This window comes from Orcinus orca, chromosome 8 (genome assembly GCF_937001465.1).
Source record: "Orcinus orca chromosome 8, mOrcOrc1.1, whole genome shotgun sequence".
Taxonomy (NCBI): Eukaryota; Metazoa; Chordata; class Mammalia; order Artiodactyla; family Delphinidae; genus Orcinus; species Orcinus orca.
This window is the reverse complement of record NC_064566.1, coordinates 95,856,501-95,879,540: the sequence shown is the minus strand read 5'-3', so window position 1 is coordinate 95,879,540 and position 23,040 is coordinate 95,856,501. Positions and strand designations below refer to the sequence as shown.

The 23,040-nt window shown below is 47.6% G+C and overlaps 1 long non-coding RNA gene across 2 annotated transcripts; it reads right to left on the bottom strand.

Annotated features, from left to right (window-relative positions):
* Positions 1-22,929, bottom strand: LOC117202608 (uncharacterized). 2 transcript variants are annotated; one of them, XR_007478739.1, is made up of 3 exons: positions 22,812-22,929; positions 1,501-1,613; positions 1-1,150 (listed from the first exon to the last, which is right to left on the bottom strand). It is a non-coding gene; the product is annotated as an uncharacterized LOC117202608 (long non-coding RNA). The 2 variants fall into 2 exon arrangements; XR_004485075.2 differs by having other exon boundaries at positions 1-229; positions 22,812-22,908.
* Between the last annotated feature and the right edge of the window lie 111 nt (positions 22,930-23,040).

Sequence of the window (23,040 nt, the reverse complement as noted above, 5' to 3'; positions counted from 1 at the left end):
CCCCCCCGCCCCCCAGGGGTGGACCACTGCATGCCCGGCTTCTCAGAACCACTCTAACACGGCACGTTTGCCCAAATAAACAAATGTTCCCTCTCTGTGGACTCACCTGCCCCATGTGTGGGCCAAGCCGCATGGCGCCGGTTCCAGAACGTGCTAACAGGCACGAAGGCACGGAGTCTGCCTTCTGGCGTCTGGATGTTCTCAGAAATGCCCCGTCAGCTTACAGCTGCTATAGAGAGGGGCACAGAGGGGCGGCTCGGGAAGCGAGGCGGTACGCGGGAGCTGCCCTCATCATCAAGGTGTGAGGACAAGCGTCTCTTCTTAACTCCAACATGGCCACATAAAGCACTGGGGGTGGGGAGAGAACACTGAGGCCCGCCCCAGCTCCCTCCCCTAAAAGTCACTGAGTAGAAAGCGCCCCCTGGTAGAAGGGACTAGAACAGCATCACAGGGTGGTTCTGGGTCTCAGTTGCTGCCAGAGTGAGGCAGCCCCCAGAAGGGAATCTGGGGGAGGACAGTAGTGACTACCCAGAAGCTGACTCATTTGGTATTTAGCGCTGGGTAGGATGGTTTTTCTGAGCATTTGCTTAAAGGCCCAGGATCTAAACTCACGCCACTGACTCCCACTCTTGCGACACCTCCCACTGATACCTGAGCTTTGCCAGTGAGCCCCGTAGTGGCCAGGCCGGAAGAGGGCAAGAGAAGCGCTCAAGGAAGAGAAGGAGCTGCCCGTGTCACCGACCACGGGGACCCACCCATCCCCACGTGGGCTGTTGGCCACTCAGGACAGTGTAGCCAGCCTGGACACAGGGCCCTTTTGCTGTGCCCTGCTTGCAGCCAAAAAATGAAGAGCCTTTGTAGGGGAAGGGAGTTCAAATGCCACCCTCGGGGTAGTAAGAGCTAAAGCTGGAAGGTCTTTCTGGAAGGAACTGGGAAGCCAGGCGTTCAGCCTCAACTGTGAGAAGCCATGACACCCTGGCACCTGTGTGAGCCTCCTGTGTGGTCTTTGTCACCCTGGCACTGTTTCCTTGAAGAGTTTAGCGGCCCCTCAACAAGGGTCCCTTTGCAGCCACGCCTGTGGGAGGAGAGCCCAAGGCCACGGTGAGTGGGCTTAGCTTCAAAAGACACAGAGGCCTCTGAGGTCCAGGGGCTATAGGAAGGCAGGGACAGAGAAGAAAGGAACAGGCCTGGGCCTGGGAAGGGGCTCGACGATTTAAAGGCAGGGCCGTCGGGCCTCACAGCACAAGCCAACCCAGAAAGACTGCGGGCCGGGGCTGCGGTGGGCTCCTGGGGCCAGTCCACGACGGCAGCCAGTTCCTCCCCGGTCACGTCAGGAGAGCTGAAGAGTGCTGCGGCACGTCTTCAGGGACTTGGCTAGTTACAAAGAGGGCTGGGGCCGGCCCTGGTTCCTGCACACATGCCCAGAGCCCACCCCACCGAGCCCCTTCCCATTCCTCCTCACCCCTCCCCCACATCCCCCTTGGCCATCTTGGTCCTTACCTTAGGGCGTGGAATCCTTGCTCGGTAGAAAGAGAAAGAAGCCCCTCTCCACACATCCGTCCACTGAGACAGGAGCACCTGCCCACGGCGCAGCGTGAGGGTCTTCCCAACACCTAGGGGCTCCCTCGGGAAGAACGAGGTGGGTCACCGTGGGGAGACGCAGGGACTTTCTCTGGCCAACCAATAAAGGTACCCAGCGTCCAGGGGACCCGTGACACACATCCTCCAGCCCCTGCCCCCCAGCATGGTGTCCCTGTCCTCACTGTGTCCGCAGCTCCCGTGCTGTGATGGGCAGGTTCGTCTTTACATGGGAAAGAAGCAGGTCCCAGGTTAGGAGTAAAGCACTCCCTCACCTACCGCTGAGGAATCGGTGGGCCTGGGGTCCTTCAGAGTTCTGGCAAAGCGCGAGGGTCGCCAGCTGCCTCCTGCTAACCCTGAAGCAGGGCTTCAGGACAAAGGTGGGATTGCCTCCTGCCCAGGGCTCTCAGGCCCCGAATGTGTCCCACCCCTCGGGAGTATCATGTCATGTGAAGACTCCCGGGGGGCGTCTTTGCCTGGCAAAGGGAAGACCTGGGGGCAGGGAAGCTATGGAAGTGGGCACATGCTGTAGAGGGCAGCGTAGGACCAATGGGAGAGCTCTGCGGAGGCCAAGTGTGGCTCTACACCGGAAGGGGCCTTTGATGGCTGGAGCCGCCCAGCTGCAGAGGCAGGAGTGCCTGGCAGTGGGCATGGTCAGTGGAGGCCACCTGTCCAGCCTGCAGGAAAGCAACTTCCTGAATTCAGTGGGAACCTGGGCTAGATGACCCTAGTCACTTCACCCTTCAGTGCCTCATTTTTCTGATTTCTAAAATAAGATGGGGGGGGCGGGAGGCGCATCTGGTGGTGCAGTGGTTTAAGAACCCGCCTGCCAATGCAGGGGACACGGGTTCGATCCCTGGTCTGGGAAGATCCCACATTCCGCGGAGCAACTAAGCCCGTGCGCCACAACTACTGAGCCTGCACTCTAGAGCCTGTGCTCCGCAACAATAGACAGCACCGCAACGAGAAGCCCGCGCACCACAATGAAGAATAGCCCCCGCTCGCTGCAACTAGAGAAAGCCCATGTGCAACAACAAAGACCCAACGCAGCCAAAAATAAAATAAATAAATAAAAATAAGACAGGGGAATTCCCTGGCTGTCCAGTGGTTAGGACTCCACACCCCCACTGCAAGGAACTGAGATCCCGCAAGCCGTGCAGTGCAGCCAAAATTAAAATAAAACAAAATAAAAAATAAAATAAGATAGTAGTGCTGGAATGATTTATTTGTACAAAAAACGTTAAGCACCTGGCTGTGCTAAAAGGTAAAAGACATAGCCCCTGGCTGAAGGAATCTACAGCCCAGTAAGAAGTGAGGAATTGATTTCAGTGCAGTGATTGGGGCTAGGAGGCAGAGAAGCTGTGGCAGACACTGCTTGAGGGTTTTCCAACATGTATTCTCTCTTTCTTTCTCAGCAATAGACCCACAAATTAGAACTAGATTATATGGTCCAGAATAAAGACTACATTTCCCAGCTCCCTTGCAGCAAGATGTGCACATGTGTCTAAATTCTGTCCAATGGAACATTAGCACAAAATAATGTGTACAATTTTTATGAAGTGCTCTTAAAGGGAGTATGTGCGCTTTTCAACCCCTTTCACCTTCATGCTGGCTGGAATGTGGAGTCAACGGCTGGAAATGGAGCAGCCATCTTGGACTATGAGATAGAAGTTTTATGTTACATCACAAAGTACAACAGCCTGGATTCCTAGTGATGTTAGAACTGTCAAAGCAGCCATGGAATACCATGTCAGAATTACTCTTATTTGGAGTTTCTGCACTCACAGTTGAACCTAAATGTACCTTAAAAAGAAGCTGTTATTTAACACAACTAAACTGTACACTTAAAAATGGTTAAGACAGTAAATGTTATATGTATTTTTTACCACACACAGACACACACAACACACACACAAAGCCAAAAGTCAAATTTAGAGAGACAGAAAGTAGAATGGTGGTTGCCAGGGGCTACAGGGAGGGGACATGGGGAGTTATTATTTAGTGGGTACAGAGTTTCAGTTTTGCAAGATGAAAAGAGTTCTGGAGATGGATGGTGGTGGTAGTGGCACAACAATGTGAGTGTATTTAATGCCACCAAATGGTTATACGTATTTTACCACAATTTTTTTTTTAAAAAAAGGAAACAGCCAAGGCACAAGGGAACTTTTTGGTGTGCTTACACGAGCACTTACATTTGTCAAAACTCATCAAACTGTACACTAAAATGGGTGAATTTCCTCAAAAGTAAAATTTACCTCAGTAAAGTGCTATGAGAATACATATGTAGGGCCCCTAGCCAGGCTAGAGGGCTTCCCAGAGGAGGGGTCATGGTAGGAGTTAGCACAAAAAGCAGGCTCTACTATTTCGTAAGCTGATTACAAAGAAAGAAATGTTATTTTATTTCTTCTATATCCTGACAGACTTGGGGAGGGGAAGTAGAAGCCATTGTGGGTTTAGTCCGAGGACAGGCCTCAGCCCCTCTCTCAGGCAACAAAACTGCTGGCTGATACAACAGCCCTCAGAGCACATGGGCCCTTCATTAGGGTCCCTGCCCCAGTCATATCCATTCAAACATTTACTAAGTGTGCACCCCATGCCAGGGAGTGTAACTATCTGTGCAGGGTAATGAGAAGAGACCTGTGAATGGTACAGACAAGTTCCTTCCCCATAAAACTTATATTGTGGTACAGGAGATGGACATGAAGCAAGTAAACCAATCAGACGGAGGGAACACAAAGGGTTCAAGGTGTCCAGGCGAGGAGGGGTACAAGATGTCACTGAAGGCGAATTCTCTGGAGATCCAGTGGCTAGGACTTGGCACTCTCACTGCGGGAGCCCTGGGTTCGATGGTCAGGGAACTAAGTTCCCACAAGCCACGCAGAGCAGCCAAAAAAAGAAAAGTCACTGAAGAGGTAGGCGCAAGCCAGGTCCCACAGGGCCTTGGAGGTCATGGTGAAGAGTTCGAATTTTATTGTAAGGGCAATAGGGAAGTGATAAAGGACTTGTTCTAATAATGTTTTTAGAAGATCCCTCTTGCTGCTTTGTTGAAGATGAACTGGAGAAGAATAACAGCAGAAGCAAGAAATCAAAAGGGTACTGCCATAATCCTAAAAGAGATCATGGTAGCTTGGACAAAAATTGCATGGCAAAAACAGAAATGGTGACTTTGAGATACGTACAGAGTTAAAACTGGGAGGACTGGTGAATCTGAGTAAGGTCTGTGGATTTTACCAATATCGATTTTCCCAGTGTTGATACTGTACTACAGTTGTATTAGATGTTACCACTGGGGACTTCCCTGGTGGTCCAGTGGGTGAGACTCCATGCTCCTAATTCGGGGGGCCCGGGTTTGATCCCTGATAGGGGAACTAGATCCCCACATGCATGCCGCAACTAAAACAAAAAAGATCCCACACGCTGCAACAAAGATCCTGCATGCCACAACTAAGATCCTGTGCAAACAAAATAAATATGTGTGTGTATATATATATATATATATTTTTTTTTAATGTTACCATCGGGGGAAATTGGATGAAGGGTACGCAGGACCTCGTCATACTATTTTTGTAACTGTTGTAAATTTTTAATTATTTTCAAATAAGGGTTTTTTTAAATTCTCAACAACCAAAAAAAAAAAAAAAAAGATGGCAAGTACTAACTCCAGAAACGCCAGAGGGAGGAAAAAAAGAATTCTAATCATATAGCACATTACACAGCTTAGATGTGAAATATTTATAGCGTCATACTAATATAAACACTAAACAGTGATTTTAACCAAAAATTGTGATAAAGCTATATTGGAGGATGGGAGAAGACTAAGTGCATGTGTTTAGTGGGGGAGAAAATGGGCATTAGGAGAGCTAAACCTCATTTTCCAGAGGTGAAAGTCAATGCATAAGACTTAAAACTGAAAAACCAAGAAATAGCTATAGCTATATGAGAAATTTTGAAATATAAAAGTAAAGTAAATAGCAGAAAAACTAGCTGAAATAGTTGAGAGTAGTTGCTTTGGGGAATGAGAATGTAGGGTGGGGTAACAGACTGCTTTTACATTATAAACCTAGTAATACTTTTAGTCTCTATTAGTTTACTAAACAATATAAATCAAATGTATTTAAAGAAATATATTAATGCCCAACCCAAAAAAAACAGAGAGGACTTGCTTACTAGTGGTTTAGATGGAGGTGGAGTGTTGAAAGGAAAGGAGACGAAATCCTGGATGACCCTTGGGTTTTTGCTTGAACAATTAGTGGGTGGTGATGTCATGTGTTGAGACAGAGAAGGATGGGGAATACTGGGGTGGAGAAGTGGATTTGTTAAATCTGCGATGCCCATTAGATATCCAAATGGAGTATCGAGAAGACAGCTGGCTCTCCCAGTCCTGAGCACAGGTGAGAGATGGGAGTTAGAGAAAACTCGACAGACATCAGCATTTGGGTGGTAGGCACTGACCGCGGGACAAGTAAGATCATGCAGGGAGGTGTTATAGAGAAATAATTGAGCCCAGGCCTAGAATCTGAGGTGGTCCAATACTTAGAGTTTAGGGGGACACAACAGAGACTAAAGAGCAGCCAGTGAGGAAAGAGGAAAGCCAGGGGTTAGCGGAGCCAGAGAAGGAAAAGTTTTGAAAAAGAGCAATCAACTAGGTCCACTTCTGTTAAGAAGTCAAGTAAGACGAGGACCAAGTTGTTGGTGACTATGGTAGCTAGTCTCCAAAGATGACCCCCTAAATAAAATATGCCCTTGTGTAATCCCATTCCCTTGGGCCTGGCATGGCCTGTGTCTTGCTTATGACCAATAGTGTATGATAGACATCATGCTACATGACTTCCAAAGTTAGGTCATAAGAAGCCTTGCAGCTTCCACCTGGTTCTCCAGGAATGCTCACTCCTGAGACACACCCTCCTGGAACCCAGCTACCATTCTGAGAGCTCAAGTCACATAGAGGCCACATGCAGTCACTCCAGTCACCAGCCCCAGCTAAGCTCCCAGCCAACAGCCAACATGCACTGCCAGCCGAGTCACTACGCCATCTTGGACATCCAGCTCAGGTGAGCCTTTGGATGACTCCCGGCCCAGCAGTTGCTGACTGCAGCCTTGTGAGAAAGAAACCCCAAGTGAGAAGTTCCCAGGTAACCAGAGCAGCATGAAACACATTAATAAATTTTTTAAAATAAATTTATTTATTTATTTTTGGCTGCGTTGGGTCTTTGTTGCTGTGTGCGGGTTTTCTCTAGCTGCAGCGAGCAGGGGCTACTCTTCGTTGCAGTACGCGGGCTTCTCACTGCGGTGGCTTCTCCTGTTGCGGAGCACGGGTTCTAGGGCACGAAAATACTGAGCGCGGGCTTCAGTAGTTGTGGCACGCAAGCTCAGTAGTTGTGGCTCACGGGCTCTAGAGCACAGGCTCAGTAGTTGTGGTGCACGGGCTTAGCTGCTCCGCGGCATGTGGGCTCTTCCCGGACCAGGGCTCGAACCCATGTCCCCTGCATTGGCAGGTGGATTCTTAACCACTGCACCACCAGGGAAGTCCATCAATAATTTTTTTTTTACACTTAAAAAAAAATCTTATTGAAGTATAGTTGATTTACCATGTTGTCTTAGTTTCAGGTGTACAGCAAAGTGTATCAGTTATACATATACATACATCCACTCTTTTTTAGATTCTTTTCTCATATAGGTCATTAGAGAGTATTGAGTAGAGTTCCCTGTGCTAGACAGTAGGTCCTTATTAGTTATCGATTTTCTACATAGTAGTGTGTATATGTCAATCAAGTTGATAAATTGTTTAAAGCCGCTAAATGTTGGAGCGGTTTGTGATGCAGCAATAGTCACTTTAACAAGAGCAGTTCAGTGGAGCAGGGGTAACAGAGGCCAGTTTGGAGGGGGTGAGCGAGTGAATGGGAGGGTGTAGACTTCTCTTCCAGGACGCTGAGCTGTGAGTGGTGTGGGAAGCAGAGTCAAGGGGAGTTGTTTATGGGAGAGACTAGAGCACAGTGTACATTCATGGCGATTACTTACGAAGACAGGGAAAGACTGCTGAACAAGGGGGAGAAGAAAATGTGGAAGCAGAGTCCTTGGGGAGGTGAGAAAGGAGGGATCTAGACGAGAAATAAATGCAAAGGAGATGGGTGTGGAAGAGGGGAGTTTGTGAACTTGAGGGTAGAAGTTCAGGGGGTTCCACACGAGTAGCAAGGCCATCAGCTAAATAAGAGGGTGAGGAGATGAAGGGAAGATGCAACAGGTTTGAAAAAAGTAGATAATAGAAAATAGGCATGTCAAAAAGTAGGAGTGGTTCGATATTTTGTAATAACCTATAATGGAAAAGAATCTGAAAAAGAATAGATACAGGGGCTTCCCTGGTGGTGCAGTGGTTGAGAGTCCGCCTGCCAATACAGGGGACACGGGTTCGTGCCCCGGTCCGGGAAGATCCCACGTGCCGTGGAACAGCTGGGTCCGTGAGCCATGGCCGCTGAGCCTGCGCATCCAGAGCCTGTGCTCCGCAACGGGAGAGGCCACAGCAGTGAGAGGCCCGCGTACTGCAAAAAGAAAAAAAAAAAGAATAGATACAGACATAGATATATGTGTAACTGAATCGCTTTGCTGTACATCTGAAACTAACACAACATTGTGAATCAACTATACGTCAATAAAAATTTTTTTAATTAAAAAAACCCATATGAAAAGATGTAGACATAGAGAATGGACTTGAGGACATGGGGTGGGGGAAGCCGGGGCAAAGTGAGAGTAGCATCGACATATATACACTACCAAATGTAAAACAGTTGGCTAGTGGGAAGCAGCGGCATAGCACAGGGAGATCAGCTTGGTGCTTTGTGTCCACCTAAAGGGGTTGGATAGGGAGGGTGGGAGGGAGGCTCAAGAGGGAGGGGATATGGGGACCATGTAGGCACATGGCTGATTCGCTTTGTTGTACAACAGAAACTAACACGGTATTGTGAAGCAATTATACTCTAATAAAGATCTATTAAAAAAGAAAAGACTAGGGCTTCCCTGGTGGCACAGTGGTTGAGAATCTGCCTGCCAATGCAGGGGACACGGATTCGAGCCCTGGTCTGGGAAGATCCTACATGCCACAGAGCAACTAGGCCTGTGAGCCACAACTACGCAGCCTGCGCGTCTGGAGCCTGTACCCCACAACAAGAAAGGCAGCAACAGTGAAAGGCCCGCGCACCACGATGAAGATTGGCCCCCACTTGCCGCAACTAGAGAAAGCCCTCGCACAGAAACCAAGACCCAATACAGCCAAAAATAAATAAATAAATAAATTTTTAAAAAGACTATAAGGGACCTGCAAAGGCCAAAATATTTACTACCCATCTCTTTATAGAAAGAGTTTGCCAACCTCATTTTTAGTGGATTCTTTTTATTTCTTTTAATTTTTATTTATTTATTTTATTTATTATCATTTAGTTTTGGCAGCATTGGGTCTTCATTGCCGTGCACGGGCTTTCTCTAGTTGCAGCGAGCGGGGGCTACTCTTCGTTGTGGTGCACAGGCTTCTCACTGCGGTGGCTTCTCTTGTTGTGGAGCACGGGCTCTAGGCGCATAGTTTCAGTAGTTGTGGCGCACGGGCTCAGCAGTTGTAGCTTGTGGGATCTAGAGCACAGGCTCAGTAGTTGTGGCGCACGGGCTTAGTTGCTCCGTGGCATGTGGGATCTTTCTGGACCAGGGCTCAAACCCGTGTCTCCTGCATTGGCAGGCGGATTCTTAATCACCGCGCCACCAGGGAAGCCCCAGGGGATTCTTTTTAAGATTCAATATGCACATTTAACCTATCAAATTCTTAAATTAATCAAATTTATCCTTTATCCTCTTTATGGATAAATCAAAGCCCTCAGGATATTATAACTCTACTTACCCCCTCCCACATACATGTTACTGTAGTCAGAAATTTTAATTTTATTTTTTTAAAAACTTTATTTTGAAAGCTACCATATGATCCAGCAATCCCACTCCCAGGCATATATCCAGAGAAAAACATGGAAGCAGAGTCCTTGGGGGACTCTGTTCATGGCAATGCTCTTTACAATAGCCAAGACATGGAAGCAACCTAAATGTCCATCAACAAAGGAATGGATAAAGACGTGGGGTACATATATACAATGGAATATTACTCAGCCATTAAAAAGAATGAAATAATGCCATTTACAGCAACATGGATGGACCTGGAGATTATCATACTAAGTGAAGTAACTCAGACAGAGAAAGACAAATATCATACGATATCACTTCTGTGTGGAATCTAAAAAAAAAAACGGATACAAATGAACTTATTTACAAAACAGAAACAGACTCACAGACTTAGAGAATGAACTTGTGGTTACCGGGCGGGGAAGGGTTGGGGGGAGGGATAGATGGGGAGTTTGGGATTGACGTGTACACACTGCTATATTTAAAATAGATAACCAACAAGGAAAAAATAATAATGTATTATGAATAACTTTATGACAATAAATTTGACCTTAAAAGAAAAAAAAAACCCATATGAGATTCAGACTGAAAAAAAAAAAGGTGGGAGTGTAAGCAGAATTCTAAAAATAGCCTCCCAAGATCCTATACCGCTAATCCCTGGAATCTGTGACTGAGATGAGATGTCACCCCCATTACGGTGTTATGTTAAATGGCACAGTTGATCTTAAAAGAGGAATACTGTCCAGGTAGGCCTATGAAATCACGTGAGTCCTTAAAAGCAGAGAACTTTCTCTGGCTAGTGGCAGAAGAGGAAGACAGAGATTTGAAGCACAAGGGTCACTCAACGTGCCACCACTGGCCTCATGAGAAGGACTGTGGGCAGCCTCTAGGAGCAGAAGGCAGAGCCCAGCCAGCAGCCAGCAAGGAAACAGGGACCTCACACCCATAGCCATAAGGAACTGGACTCTGGCAACAACCTACATGAGCTTGGAAGTGGAATCTTGCCCCGAGCCTCCTGGTAACAGCCAGCCTGGCCAGCACCTTGATTTTAGCCTTGTAAGACCCTGACCAGAGAACCAGCTGAGCCCACCAGAACTTCTGGCCTACAGACTGTGAGATAATACATGGGTGTCTTAAGCCATTAGGTTTCTGGTAATGCGTTACACAGCAGTAGAAAGCTAATACGGTGGGAAAATAAACATACCATGGAAACATAATAGAAGTGCTGGGCAGTGCTGAGTGTGACCCATCTGAGGTGTGTGGCCATGAATATAAAGGGGACTTAATTGGGTGAACTTCTCGAGGGTCATTCACCTGCATGGGTGCAGGCATACCAAGGAAGGGAAGATGGCCTCAGGGAGGGTCCAGGTTTTTCCAGGCACGAGCAGCAGAGGGAAGGAGGGGCAAAGGAATAGAGGAAGTTAGCAAAGCAGTGATTAAAATGATCCATTGTAGGGACTTCCCTGGTGGTCCAGTGGTTAAGACTCCATGCTTCTAATGCAGGGGGCGTGGGTTCAATCCCTGGTCAGGGAACTAAGATCCCACAAGCTGCACGGGGCAGCCAAAAAATAAAAAAGAGTCTTAAGTGGGTCAGGATGTGAAGAGGTCAGAGGGGAGAGGAGGTAAAGGGGGCCAGAAGCTGACAGGCCAGAGGGTTGCAAGGAGTATGCACATGGCTGCTGAAATCATGGAGGATGATGAAAGAGAAGGGGGAGAAAGGAAGACAGTGAGCCAGGAGACAAGCGACCGGCAGCCAGCACGGGACAGCAGTGAAGAAGGGTGGCAGGAGGGTAACCAGGTGCCTGGAGATCCAGCAGGGGCGCTTGAAGGAGAGAGCAAATGAGGAAGAACACTTACCCGACCTGTTGTGGGTTGAACTGTGGCCCACCCCCCAAAACAAAGGTACATTCAAGTCCCGATCCCCGGTACCTAAGAATGTGACCTTATCTGGAAATAGGGTCTCTGCAGATGTAATCAAGCTAAAATGGAGTCACAGGACTAGAGTGGACCCTGAACCAAAGACTGGCGTCCTCATAAGACAAGGGAAATCTGAACACAGAGAAACAGGAGACACAGAGAGCAGACAGCCATGTGAAGACAGAGGAAAGACTGGAGTGACGCTGCCACCAGCCAGGGGTCACCTGGGGCCACCAGAAGCTGGAAGAGGCCAGGAAGGACGCTCCCCTAGACGCTTCAGAGGGAGCCCGGCCCCAGCAACACCTCGATTTTAGACTTCTGGCCAAAAGTGTAAGAAAACAAATTTCTGTTGCTTGAAGCCACCCAGTCATGGCAGCCCTAGGAAACCCAAACCCCACTTCCCGACCCTGAGGTGTGTGAGGGTCAGAGCAAAAGCAGACTCCACTGAAGGAGGCTTCAGGGGAAATGGTGTCCTCAGGGAACAGTGAGTTTCATTTAAGGCCGGAGCTCAAGAGAACCTCTGAAGAAGAGGCTGAGGATGAAGCAGAGCTTGCCCACCCCAGAGCAGTGTCTGGGCACAAGGGGCTTTAGGGGGTGGGGCGGGACCTGGCCCAGGCGAGGAGATGCTACAGGAGAGGTGTGCTGATAATGGATGCGCTGGACTCTCTGGACCTCTGGGGACTGAGCCAGACAGGTAGGACTGGCCTGACGCAGTCACTGGGGGACGGTAGGCAAACAGCTTAACTATGGCCTGATGCCCGGTCCCACCGTCCTGGGCTCCCGGTGTGTCAGCAGCAGGAGGGGCCCACTCTCTGGCAGCCGGAGCCCTGGCACATTCAGTACACCGCCCCCTCCTGCTGCGGGGCCTTCTGGGGCAGCTCCACCCCTCACACAGGGTGACACAGCCTCTTGGAGCCTCCGTGTCCTCTGATGACATCAGCCAGCGTCACAGCTCTGGGCTCAGGCTTCAGGCTTTACAGCTTCATGGTTTCCTGCCATCTAGACCCGAGCTGTCCAATATGGTAGCCACTAGCCACATGTGAGTATTTAGACTTAAACAAATTGCACTGAAGTAAACTAAAATTTCAATTTTTCAGCCACACCAGCCACATTTCAAGTGCTCAGTGGCACATGTGGCTGGTGGCATTCCGTCCTCACAGAAAGTTCTATTGGACAGAGCTGGACCAGACATGGGTGGGAACCATGGTTGTTTGAACCGCTGAGCTATCCCACCTCAGGCAAACTCATGAAGGGGAGGCAGGGCAAGGACAGGAGGGCCCTGAAAGGAGCACTTCTCAGCCTCACTCCCTGAGGCAAGGGTCAGCTCCAGGAATGCTCAGAGCACACCAACGCCTCAGAGCCCAGAACACAGTGTCAGGAGGCCTGGAGAGGGGAAAGCCTCTCACCGCGAGTCTAAGGTCCACCACCTCCCATTCTTTACTGCCTGTCTCAGCACAACTGACAGTGGAAACTCCACTTCCTTCCGAGGCACAGGCTGGGGTACGCCTCTAACCCGAACAGCCACTCACCCAGACTCACAACACACGTCAACTCATTTCATTCCAAAATGTCCACGTTAGCCAGCCGTGTGCGCCATGAGTAGGCCTGTAGGACGTCCGCCATCCACCCCGCTCCCTCTCACCTTCCATCACCTCCAGCCCTCCGTGCCCCTGTCTCACACCTCGGCCCCTGTACACACCCGCTGGGCCCAGACCCAGCAAGAGTGCTCGAAACTCAGAGCCAAGAAATGCTTTCTCCCCACTGCCTTCTAACGAGCAAGAAGGGCAGAAGACAATTCCCACCCATCAGAGCTAACATTCCTCTCAGCTCAGTGCTGGACACTTGCTCTACATCTAGGAAACTACAAGCCCTTTGTGGTGATTTTCCCAACGTAAAGAGTCAGCCACAAGGTGAAGTCTCTCCCTCTCTAGAAACTGAAAACTTGCAACTTTTAAAGGATGGTTTTGGGCTTCCCTGGTGGCGCAGTGGTTAAGAATCCGCCTGTTGGGCTTCCTGGGTGGTGCAGTGGTTGAGAGTCCGCCTGCCAGTGCAGGGGACACGGGTTCGTGTCCCGGTCCAGGAAGATCCCACATGCCGCAGAGCGGCTGGGCCTGTGAGCCATGGCCGCTGAGCCTGCGCGTCCGGGGCCTGTGGTCCGCAACGGGAGAGGCCACAGCAGTGAGAGGCCCGCGTACCACAAAGAAAAAAAAAAATCATACGATCCAATCTCAGATAGGCACCCTTTATAGAGGGTTCCCCCAAATGGCTCAAAGACCATGATGGGACCAGTGGGGGCCATAGCATCTGGAAATCCCAAAGCTCAGAAGATATCACTTGCCTGCAGAAGGTACCTGGCGTGAGGAGAACTAACTACACATCACCTGTATCAAAACAAACTAGATTTACCACCCTCTTGTTGAAACTGCAGGAAAAGGCTAAAAAGATGAAATCACCCAGGGATGATGAGTAGAAATTACAATATACATATTACTGCTAACTTCAGATCTGTAAAATGTTACTGATATTTCCTTTACTACACGTGCTAAATGTTAGTGTTGATTTTAGTCAGGATAAAGTATTTATTGGGCATTAAATAGGTCACTCAGTCTTCCTAATCTTATTTTTCATCAGAGGTCTTCAAGTGTAAAAACCTCCTACTGTTCCAGCAACTTGACCCTCGGGGTTGGGGAGAAAATTTTGCCAAACCAGGAGAAAATTTTGCCAAACCAGGAGGTTTATAAGAATGAAACTCCGAACTAAGACAGAAGCAATGGAGAGAGGAGAACCTTAGGGGAACAAAAGAAAGAAAATCAAAAAGCTATGATCCCCGGGGACTTCCCTGGTGGTCCAGGGGTAAAGAATCCGCCTTCCAATGCAGGGTACGCAGGTTCCCACATACCACGGGGCAACTAAGCCTACGCACCACAACAACTGAGCTCGCACGCCTCAACTAGAGAAGCTGCGTGCCGCAACGAGGAGTCCACGCACCCTGGAACCGCGCGCCACAACTAGAGAGAAGCCCGCACACCACAACGAAGATCCCACGTGCAGCAACCAATACCCGACGCAGCCAAAATAAATAAATAAATAACTATTTTTTAAAAATAAAAGATATGATCTCCATGAGATGTAGTGAATACGGTGATATTTTTAAATATTATTTTTGTTGGCGTCCCTTTACCCCCATAGCCCCACTTTAACCAGCCAAGCTTTTGTGTTTATGCTTCAGTGGAAGGATGTGACAGCAAAAACCAGGGGAAAAAATGGGAAGCCACTTCTGGCTTTTACATCTCATTTGCCTAGACCCTTAATAAGACAGAAAGGAGCCACAGCCTGGACAGAAGATGTGGAGAAAATATCTTGGGTAGAGCCAGGCCTCCCATTAGCATGCCTACCAGCAGACAAAAGCCAGAGGAAAAGCACAGAGACAGCAAAAAACCCAGAGAGGGTTTTGAGATCTGACCACTGTGGATCCCCACCGCCCCATCCTGGGTAGGTCCTCAGATAGGGGACAGGCCCCCAGAAAGAGGAAATGACTGCAGAGTGCAGCCTATTTTGGACACAGCTGGAACCCTGGACAGCATCATATTTTCTCATGCTACTCTGGGGCCTGGAAGCCGCAGAATAATTCTCAAGTGTCCCAGAATGACCCAGAGGTAGCAGAGACACATCAAACCTAACAAGGCCACACAAGCAGCAACCAGGAAGCAGACATCCCAGTGGACACTTGGATGGCCACTTAATAACAAGGGCCACTTCCTCCAGGGCTTTAGCAAATACGTATGGGAAACCCCCTGGAGTTCAGGCAATCCCTGGAGAAAGGAGGAGCAATTCCATCAAGTGACTGAAACTCAGTGTTCACCACTGCAGTAGAATAGGGGCTGGCTCCAAAGAGAAATGGTACAGAAAAACAATGTTATGTCTCCTGAGTTGGTAGACTAAGAGAATACCTCTGTTTGAGAACTATGGGAGGAGAGAACTTGGAAACTAGCAAATTTCTGGTAGCAAACTGGATGATGCCACCGTTCATAGACGTGGGGATTAAAGGAAGGGGAACAAACGGTTGGAAAATGATAAGTTTAAGGTTTGGACGTGCTGAAATTGAGATACTGACGTGATGTCCAAGGGTATGTCAGGTGGCATTTGGATAATTATGACTGGTACTCAGGAGTGAGGGCCACCTGAAAATACAGATTTGGGCATCGTCAGCCCATACAAGTAGTAGCTGACGGATGAGTAGCAGATCACAGTGATCTTAGGCACTCACTACATGTCAGGCACTATTGAGAGCTTTTCATGAATATGAACTCATTTTTTTTTTTTTTTTTTTTTTTTTTTGGCCGCTCCACACAGCTTACAGGATCTTAATTCCTCGACCAGAGATTGAACCCACGCCCTCGCAGTGAAAGCACAGAGTCCTAACCACTGTGGACCGCCAGGGAATTAGCGAGATTTTCATGCTTTTAAGGGGAAGAATTGGGAGACTTATATGTCAAAGGGAAAGTTGGCAGAAAATGAAAGTTTTAAAGACAGGACTCTACCCAGGGACAGTGACTGAATGTGATGGGAAAGAATACTGAATGGAGACACTTCCAATCCATGATTTCTAACCTCGGATGGGCCCTTGATGCTGCCTGACAATCCCACTGTATGTCCACAATTCATTCGTTCACTCTCCCGCTCACTGGCACGCGCTAGCTAGCTCTCAAAGGGCCGACCCCAGACCAGCAGCCTCAGCATCACCCAGAAACATGTTAGAAATGCAAATTCTCAGGCTCACCTCAGACCTCCAGAATCAGAAACTCTGGACGGGGCTTTAACAGACTCTCTAGGTGATTCCGATACACACTCAAAGTTAAGTGCCCCGAGATGGCTAGTTTATTAACTACCACTCCCGCCCCCCACGCACACCTCTCTAAATTTCCAGCCCTTCCTCCATCCTCACTCTCAGCTGACCTTGCTTCCTAATTCACTGAGAGAAAAGAGGCCATCCGAGAGAACGTCCACTAGCTCCCACCACATCCGTCCACCTGCCACATCGGTGCCCAAACGCTGTGCCTTCTCTCTTCTTACTCTGGATGTACCCTTTGTGCCCTGGCCGAAGCCAAGCCCTCACTCCTGTACTAGATCCATCCACTCTCACCTCATCAAGGACGTTGCTCCACTGATCTCTCTCCCGCATCGTCTATTCTGACTCTGCTGGCTTTTTCTCATCAACATCCAAGCATATAATCTCATCAACTTAAAAAATTTTCTTTGTAGCTGAGCAGGACCCTATGGGGCCCTCCCGGGACAGACCTTCCCATGTCCTCTGCCTGCCTCTTGTTTGTAGAAAAACTTTAGCCTCCTAGGGCTTCCCTGAGTTCCAAAGAACAAATTTAATCAGAGAAGTGAGAAAATGCAGAAACAAAGGAAAACAGTCAAACAAGACAAAATAATTAGAGTTTAGCCGTTAAACCAAGTCAAGTACCTTTAGTTCCTCCTCAAGGGCTAGAGATAGTATTCTGGGCCATGTCCTTTGAGCTGTTTTGCAGATACTGAAACCCTCACCAGGTGGAAGAAGTTAACTGCATGCTGACCACAAACACTTAGACCCCAGACAGTTGGAACCAGAAGATTGATGATAGTAACTCCTGATTATCTCACCACCAACCAATCAGAAGAATGTTTACCAGCTGATCACACACCCCCACAACCCTTTCCCTCACCCCATCTTTAAATCCTTTTCCTGAAAGTCATCAGGGAGTTCGAGTTTCTTTTGAGCATTAGCTACCTGTGCCCCTTGTTTGGTGTCTGCAATAAACATTGCACTTTCCTTCACTACAGCCCAGTGTCAGTAGATTGGCTTTACTGTGCACAGGAGAGCAGACCCCAGCTTGTTCAGGTAACATCTTACCCTCACTTCTCCTTTTAACTCCCACCCAATCTCTCTCCTTCCTTTACCACAAAATTCCTCCACAGAGTTGTCTAGGGGACTTCCCTGATGGTCCAGTGGTTAAGACTCCGCCATCCCAATGCAGGGGGCCCAGGTTCGATCCCTGGTCAGGGAACTAGATCCTGCATGCCGCAACGAAGATCCCACACGTGGCAATGAAGATCCCATGTGCAGCAACTAAGACCCGGCACAGCCAAATAAATAAATAAATATTTTTTAAAAAGAGTTGTCTATACCTTGTCCCTCCCTCTCCTCCCATTCTTTCTTGAACCACCCACAACCCAACTTTCACTCCACCACTACCAAAACCATTCTTGTCAAGGTCACCAACAACCTCATCTTACTTAACCTACATGCAGCATTTGACACAATTGATCTTCCTCCTTGATAGGTTTTCTTCTCTTGGCTTTCAGCATACCATCACCTCCTGTGGTTTTTTCCCCTACTTCACTGGCCATTCCTTTCACTTCCTTTGATGGTTCCTACTCACTTCCAAAACCATTTAATGTTGGAGAGCTCCAGGATTCAGTCCTTGCACATCTTTTCTTTTCTATTTATATTTGCTCCCTTGGTGATCTCTTCTAATCTCATGACTTTAAATAACATCTATATGCTGAAGACTCTCAATTTTATATCTCCAACACAGACTTTGCCAAACGTGTATATCCAGCCTCTTTCGTGGCATCATGACATGCCTAATAGACATCTCAAACTTAATATGTGTTAAATCAAGTTCCTGACCTCCCCGCCACTCCCAAATCTGCTCCTTCCACAGCCTATACATCCTCAGTTCATGTTCAGACCAAAAAATCCTTTCTTCTCACACCACCTAATCCATCAGGAAACCCTGTTGGCTCTACATTCAAAATACATCCAGAATCCAACCATTTCTCACTTCCTCTCCTGCTACCACATTGACCTGAGCCACCATCACCTCCTACCAGATGACTGCAGTCTCCTCCTTCTACTCTGGCTCTCTTCAGGTCTGTCCTCCATACAGTAGCTAAAGGGACTCTGTTAAAGCAAAAATGACATCCATGTCCCTCTTCTGCTCGAAATCCTCCAATGGCTCCTATCTCAGAGTAAAAGTTAAAGTCATTGAAATGGCCTAGGGCCCTGCAAGGTGAGGTCCTCCCTTATCTCTTTGACTTCATCTTCCACTCTCTCCACTCCAGCCACACTGACCTTCTTGCTCTTCCTCGAAGGTGGCAAGCGCATGCCTATCTCAGCACATTTGCATTTACTGTTCCCTCTACTTAGAACATTCTTTGCCCAGATTTCTAGATGGCCCACTCCTTCACCTCTTTCAGGTCGTTCAAATGTCACCTTCTCATTGAGACCTCTGATGGCACGTTATACACTCTGTATCATCCCCTCTGCTTTATTTGCCTCCATAGCTCTTACTGCCATCCAATCCTATATATTTTACTTATTTCCTTATTTGGTTACTGTCTTCTACTTCTACTAGAATGTAAGCCCCTTAACTTACTTTGCCTGTTTTATTCACTGTTACATCCTCAGTTCCTAGAAGACTACCTGGAGTGTCCAGTAGCTGTCCATAAAATGCGATGCAATGAGGGTCCGAAGGTAAGCAGATGGGGTAGAAGGTCCCTGGAGAAAGAGAACTGGGCATGGCTTTCTTGATGGAAGAGAAGTCATTTTTGGCTTAAGCTATTTTGTGATCTAAGCCTGGCCACAATGCCAGCCCTTGAACAAGTCTCAGTAATTAATGAGATTAAGGGAAGGGAAGGAATGCAGAAACAAAGGAAAAGCAGTCAAGAAACAATAGTTCAAACAACGAAAAGTCAAAAAGAGAAATTAAGGAAACACTCCCATTTACCACTGCAACAAAAAGAATAAAATACCTAGGAATAAACCTACCTAAGGAGGCAAAAGACCTCCTTTTCTATGCAGAAAACTATAAGACTGATGAAAAAAATCAAAGAAGACACAAACAGATGCAGAGATATACCATGTTCTTGGATTGGAAGCATCAACATTGTGAAAATGACTATACTACGCAAAGCAATCTACAGATTCAATTCAATCACTATCAAATTACCAATGGCATTTTTCACAGCACTAGAACAAGAAATTTTACAATTTGTGGGGAAAAACAAAAGACCCCGAATAGCCAAAGCAACCTTGAGAGAGAAAAATGGAGCTGGAGGAATCAGGCTCCCTGACTTCAGACTATACTACAAAGCTACAGTAATCAAGACAGTATTGTACTGGCACAAAAACAGAAATATAGATCAATGGAACAGGATAGAAAGCCCAGAGATAAACCCACACACATATGGTCACCTTATCTTTGACAAAGGAGGCAAGAATATACAATGGAGAAAAGACAGCCTCTTCAATAAGTGGTGCTGAGAAAACTGGACAGCTACATGTAAATGAATGAAATTAGAACACTACCTAACACCATACACAAATATAAACTTAAAATGCATTAAAGACCTAAATGTAAGGCCAGACTCTATAAAACTCTTAGAGGGGGGCTTCCCTGGTGGCGCAGTGGTTGAGAGTCTGCCTGCCAATGCAGGGGACATGGGTTCTTGCCCCGGTCCAGGAAGATCCCACATGCCACGGAGCAGCTAGGCCCGTGAGCCATGGCTGCTGAGCCTGCGTGTCCGGAGCCTGTGCTCCACAAAGGGAGAGGCCACAACAGTGAGAGGCCTGCATACCACAAAAAAATAAATTAAAAAAAAAAAAAAACTCTTAGAGGAAAACATAAGCAGAACACTCTGTGACATAAATCACAGCAACATCCTTTTTGACCCACCTCCAAGAGAAATGGAAATAAAAACAAAAATAAACAAATGGGACCTAATGAAACTTAAAAGCTTTTGCACAGCAAAGGAAACCATAAACAAGACGAAAAGACAACCCTCAGAATGGGAGAAAATATTTGCAAACGAAGCAACTGACAAAGGATTAATCTCCAAAATATATGAGCAGCTCAGGCAGCTCAATATCAAAAAAAACAAACAACCCAATCCAAAAATGGGTGGAAGACCTAAAAGACATTTCTCCAAAGAAGACATACAGATTGCAAACAACACATGAAAAGATGCTCAACATCACTAACCATTAGAGAAATGCAAATCAAAACCACAATGAGGTATCACCTCACACCAGTCAGAATGGCCATCACAAAAAAATCTAGAAACAATAAATGCTGGAGAGGCTGTGGAGAAAAGGTAACCCTCCTGCACTGCTGGTGGGAATGTAAATTGATACAGCCACTATGGAGACCAGTATGGAGGTTCCTTAAAAAACTAAAAGTAGGGCTTCCCTGGTGGCGCAGTGGTTGACAGTCCACCTGCCGATGCAGGGCACACGGGTTCATGCCCCGGTCTGGGAAGATCCCACATGCTGTGGAGCAGCTAGGCCCATGAGCCATGGCCGCTGAGCCTGCACGTCCGGAGCCTGTGCTCCGCAACAGGAGAGGCCACAACAGTGAGAGGCCCGCATACTGCAAAAAACAAACAAACAAACAAAAAAAACTAAAAGTAGAGCTACCATATGACCCAGCAGTCCCACTACTGGGCATATACCCTGAGAAAACCATAATTCAAAAAGATACATGTACCACAATGTTCATTGCAGCACTATTTACAATAGCCAGGACATGGAAGCAACCTAAATGTCCATCAACAGATAAATGGATAAAGAAGATGTGACACATATATACAATGGAATATTGCTCAGCCATAAAAAGGAATGAAACTGAGTTATTTGTAGTGAGGTGGACAGACCTAGAGTCTGTCATACAGAGTGACGTAAGTCAGAAAGAGAAAAACAAATACCATATGTTAACGCATATATATGGAATCTTTAAAAAAAATGGTACTGATGAACCTAGTGGCAGGGCAGGAATAAAGACGCAGACATAGAGAATGACTTGAGGACACGGGGGAAAAAAAAGAAACAATAGTCCAGTAAGCAACAGTGAACAATAGTTTAATAAAACAGAGCCCTAGTTCCTCCTCAAGGGATATACATAACAATCTGATGCAAATCTTTGAGTTGGGCTGGAACTAAGGCCCCCAAACCAGGTGGAGGATGGTAACTATCTGCTGAGACCCTAGACTGGTACGAACCTAAGGAATGATGTTGACCTTTTCTGACACTCTAATGTCAATCAACTAAAGCTCTCTGTTAAACTTTGACCCAATTCTTTTTTTATTTTTTTTAATTTTATTTATTTATTTTTGGCTGCGTTGGGTCTTTGTTGCTGCTTGCGGGCTTTCTCTAGTTGCAGCGAGCGGGGGCTCCTCTTCGTTGCGGTGCGCGGCCTTCTCATTGTTGTGGCTTCTCTTGTTGCCGAGCATGGGCTCTAGGCACACGGGCTTCAATAGTTCCGGCACACGGGCTCAGAAGTTGCAGCTCGCAGGCTCTAGAGCTCATGCTCAGTAGTTGTGGCGCACGGGCTTAGTTGCTCCGCAGCATGTGGGATCTTCCCAGACCAGGGCTCGAACCCGTGTCCCCTGCATTGGCAGGCGGATTCTTAACCACTGCGCCACCAGGGAAGCCCAACTTTGGCCCAGTTCTATGCTGAATTCCGCTCAAGCCCCGTCAGGAATACGCAAGCACTCTTAGCTTAAAACTTCCCCAGTTTTGCTGTTCAGGGAGACACTGCTTTGGGGAAGATCCCTTGTATTCTCCATACTTGCTGCAAGTAAAACATTCTTCCTTCTCCTGATCTTTGGCCTGGTTGTGTCTTTTGGCTCAACACCCACCAAGAGGCGAACCCAGTTTTTGGGTAACATTAAGGAAACAAAAGAGTTGAGATCCAGAAGGGATTTGTCTTGGACAAGAAAGAGGGACACCTCTTTCACTGCTTCTGGAGCAGAGTTAAGAATGGATTCGGCTATGTTTGTACACAGAACTTTAAGTGCTTCCCTCCTGATTGCCTCTAGTTTCTCTAGGAAACAGAAGACTCGAGGGACTTGAGGAGGGTGGTGATGGACAGAAATACCAGCCAAAGAGAAGAGAAAGAGCTAAGGACACTTGGAAGGACTGATGGTCCAGGTGAAATTGAAAACCTGGACTTGCCTTGGCACCAATCTACCTGGCTGTGTGGTTCTCTTCACCACCGTGGAGGATGGGGGAAAGGTTATACACAAAGAATGGGAACCGCAAAAATTCAAGTTTCCTCTCAGCTTTTTCTTGAAAGACAAAAGAGAATCTCTTCCATTGACTCAGTGCCACCGTTTACCCACTCAAGGAGGCACCATCAGTCACTGGTCTCGTGCGAGTAAAATGAGCAGAGTAGAGAAAGAGGAGCGAAAAAGAGAAGAGGCAGAAGAACTGGCCCTCTCCCAGCCCGGTGGGAAGGAGCGGGAACATTTAGCCTTCCCTAAAAACTGAAGGCTGATACATACGCCCTGGGGTTCAACTTCTGAGCCTTCTCCCCGTGACCCTTCCTCTTTCCCAATACCTTCCAGCTGCCCCGTCGTGTCATATTCAGGTGCTCCACCCCCTCCAAACTCGCGTGCCTTTCCTCCACGTGGTTCTCTGCATATATCGGTCGCCTGAGAGATCCTGGCCGGGCGGGGCTTTAATGACGCCACAATAGGAACAGGCCAATAGCAGTGACGCGTCTCAGTGACGCGAGACGCGGGCTGTCGCTTTGCCTGCCCCGGCGCAATGAGGCAGCTGTCCGCTGG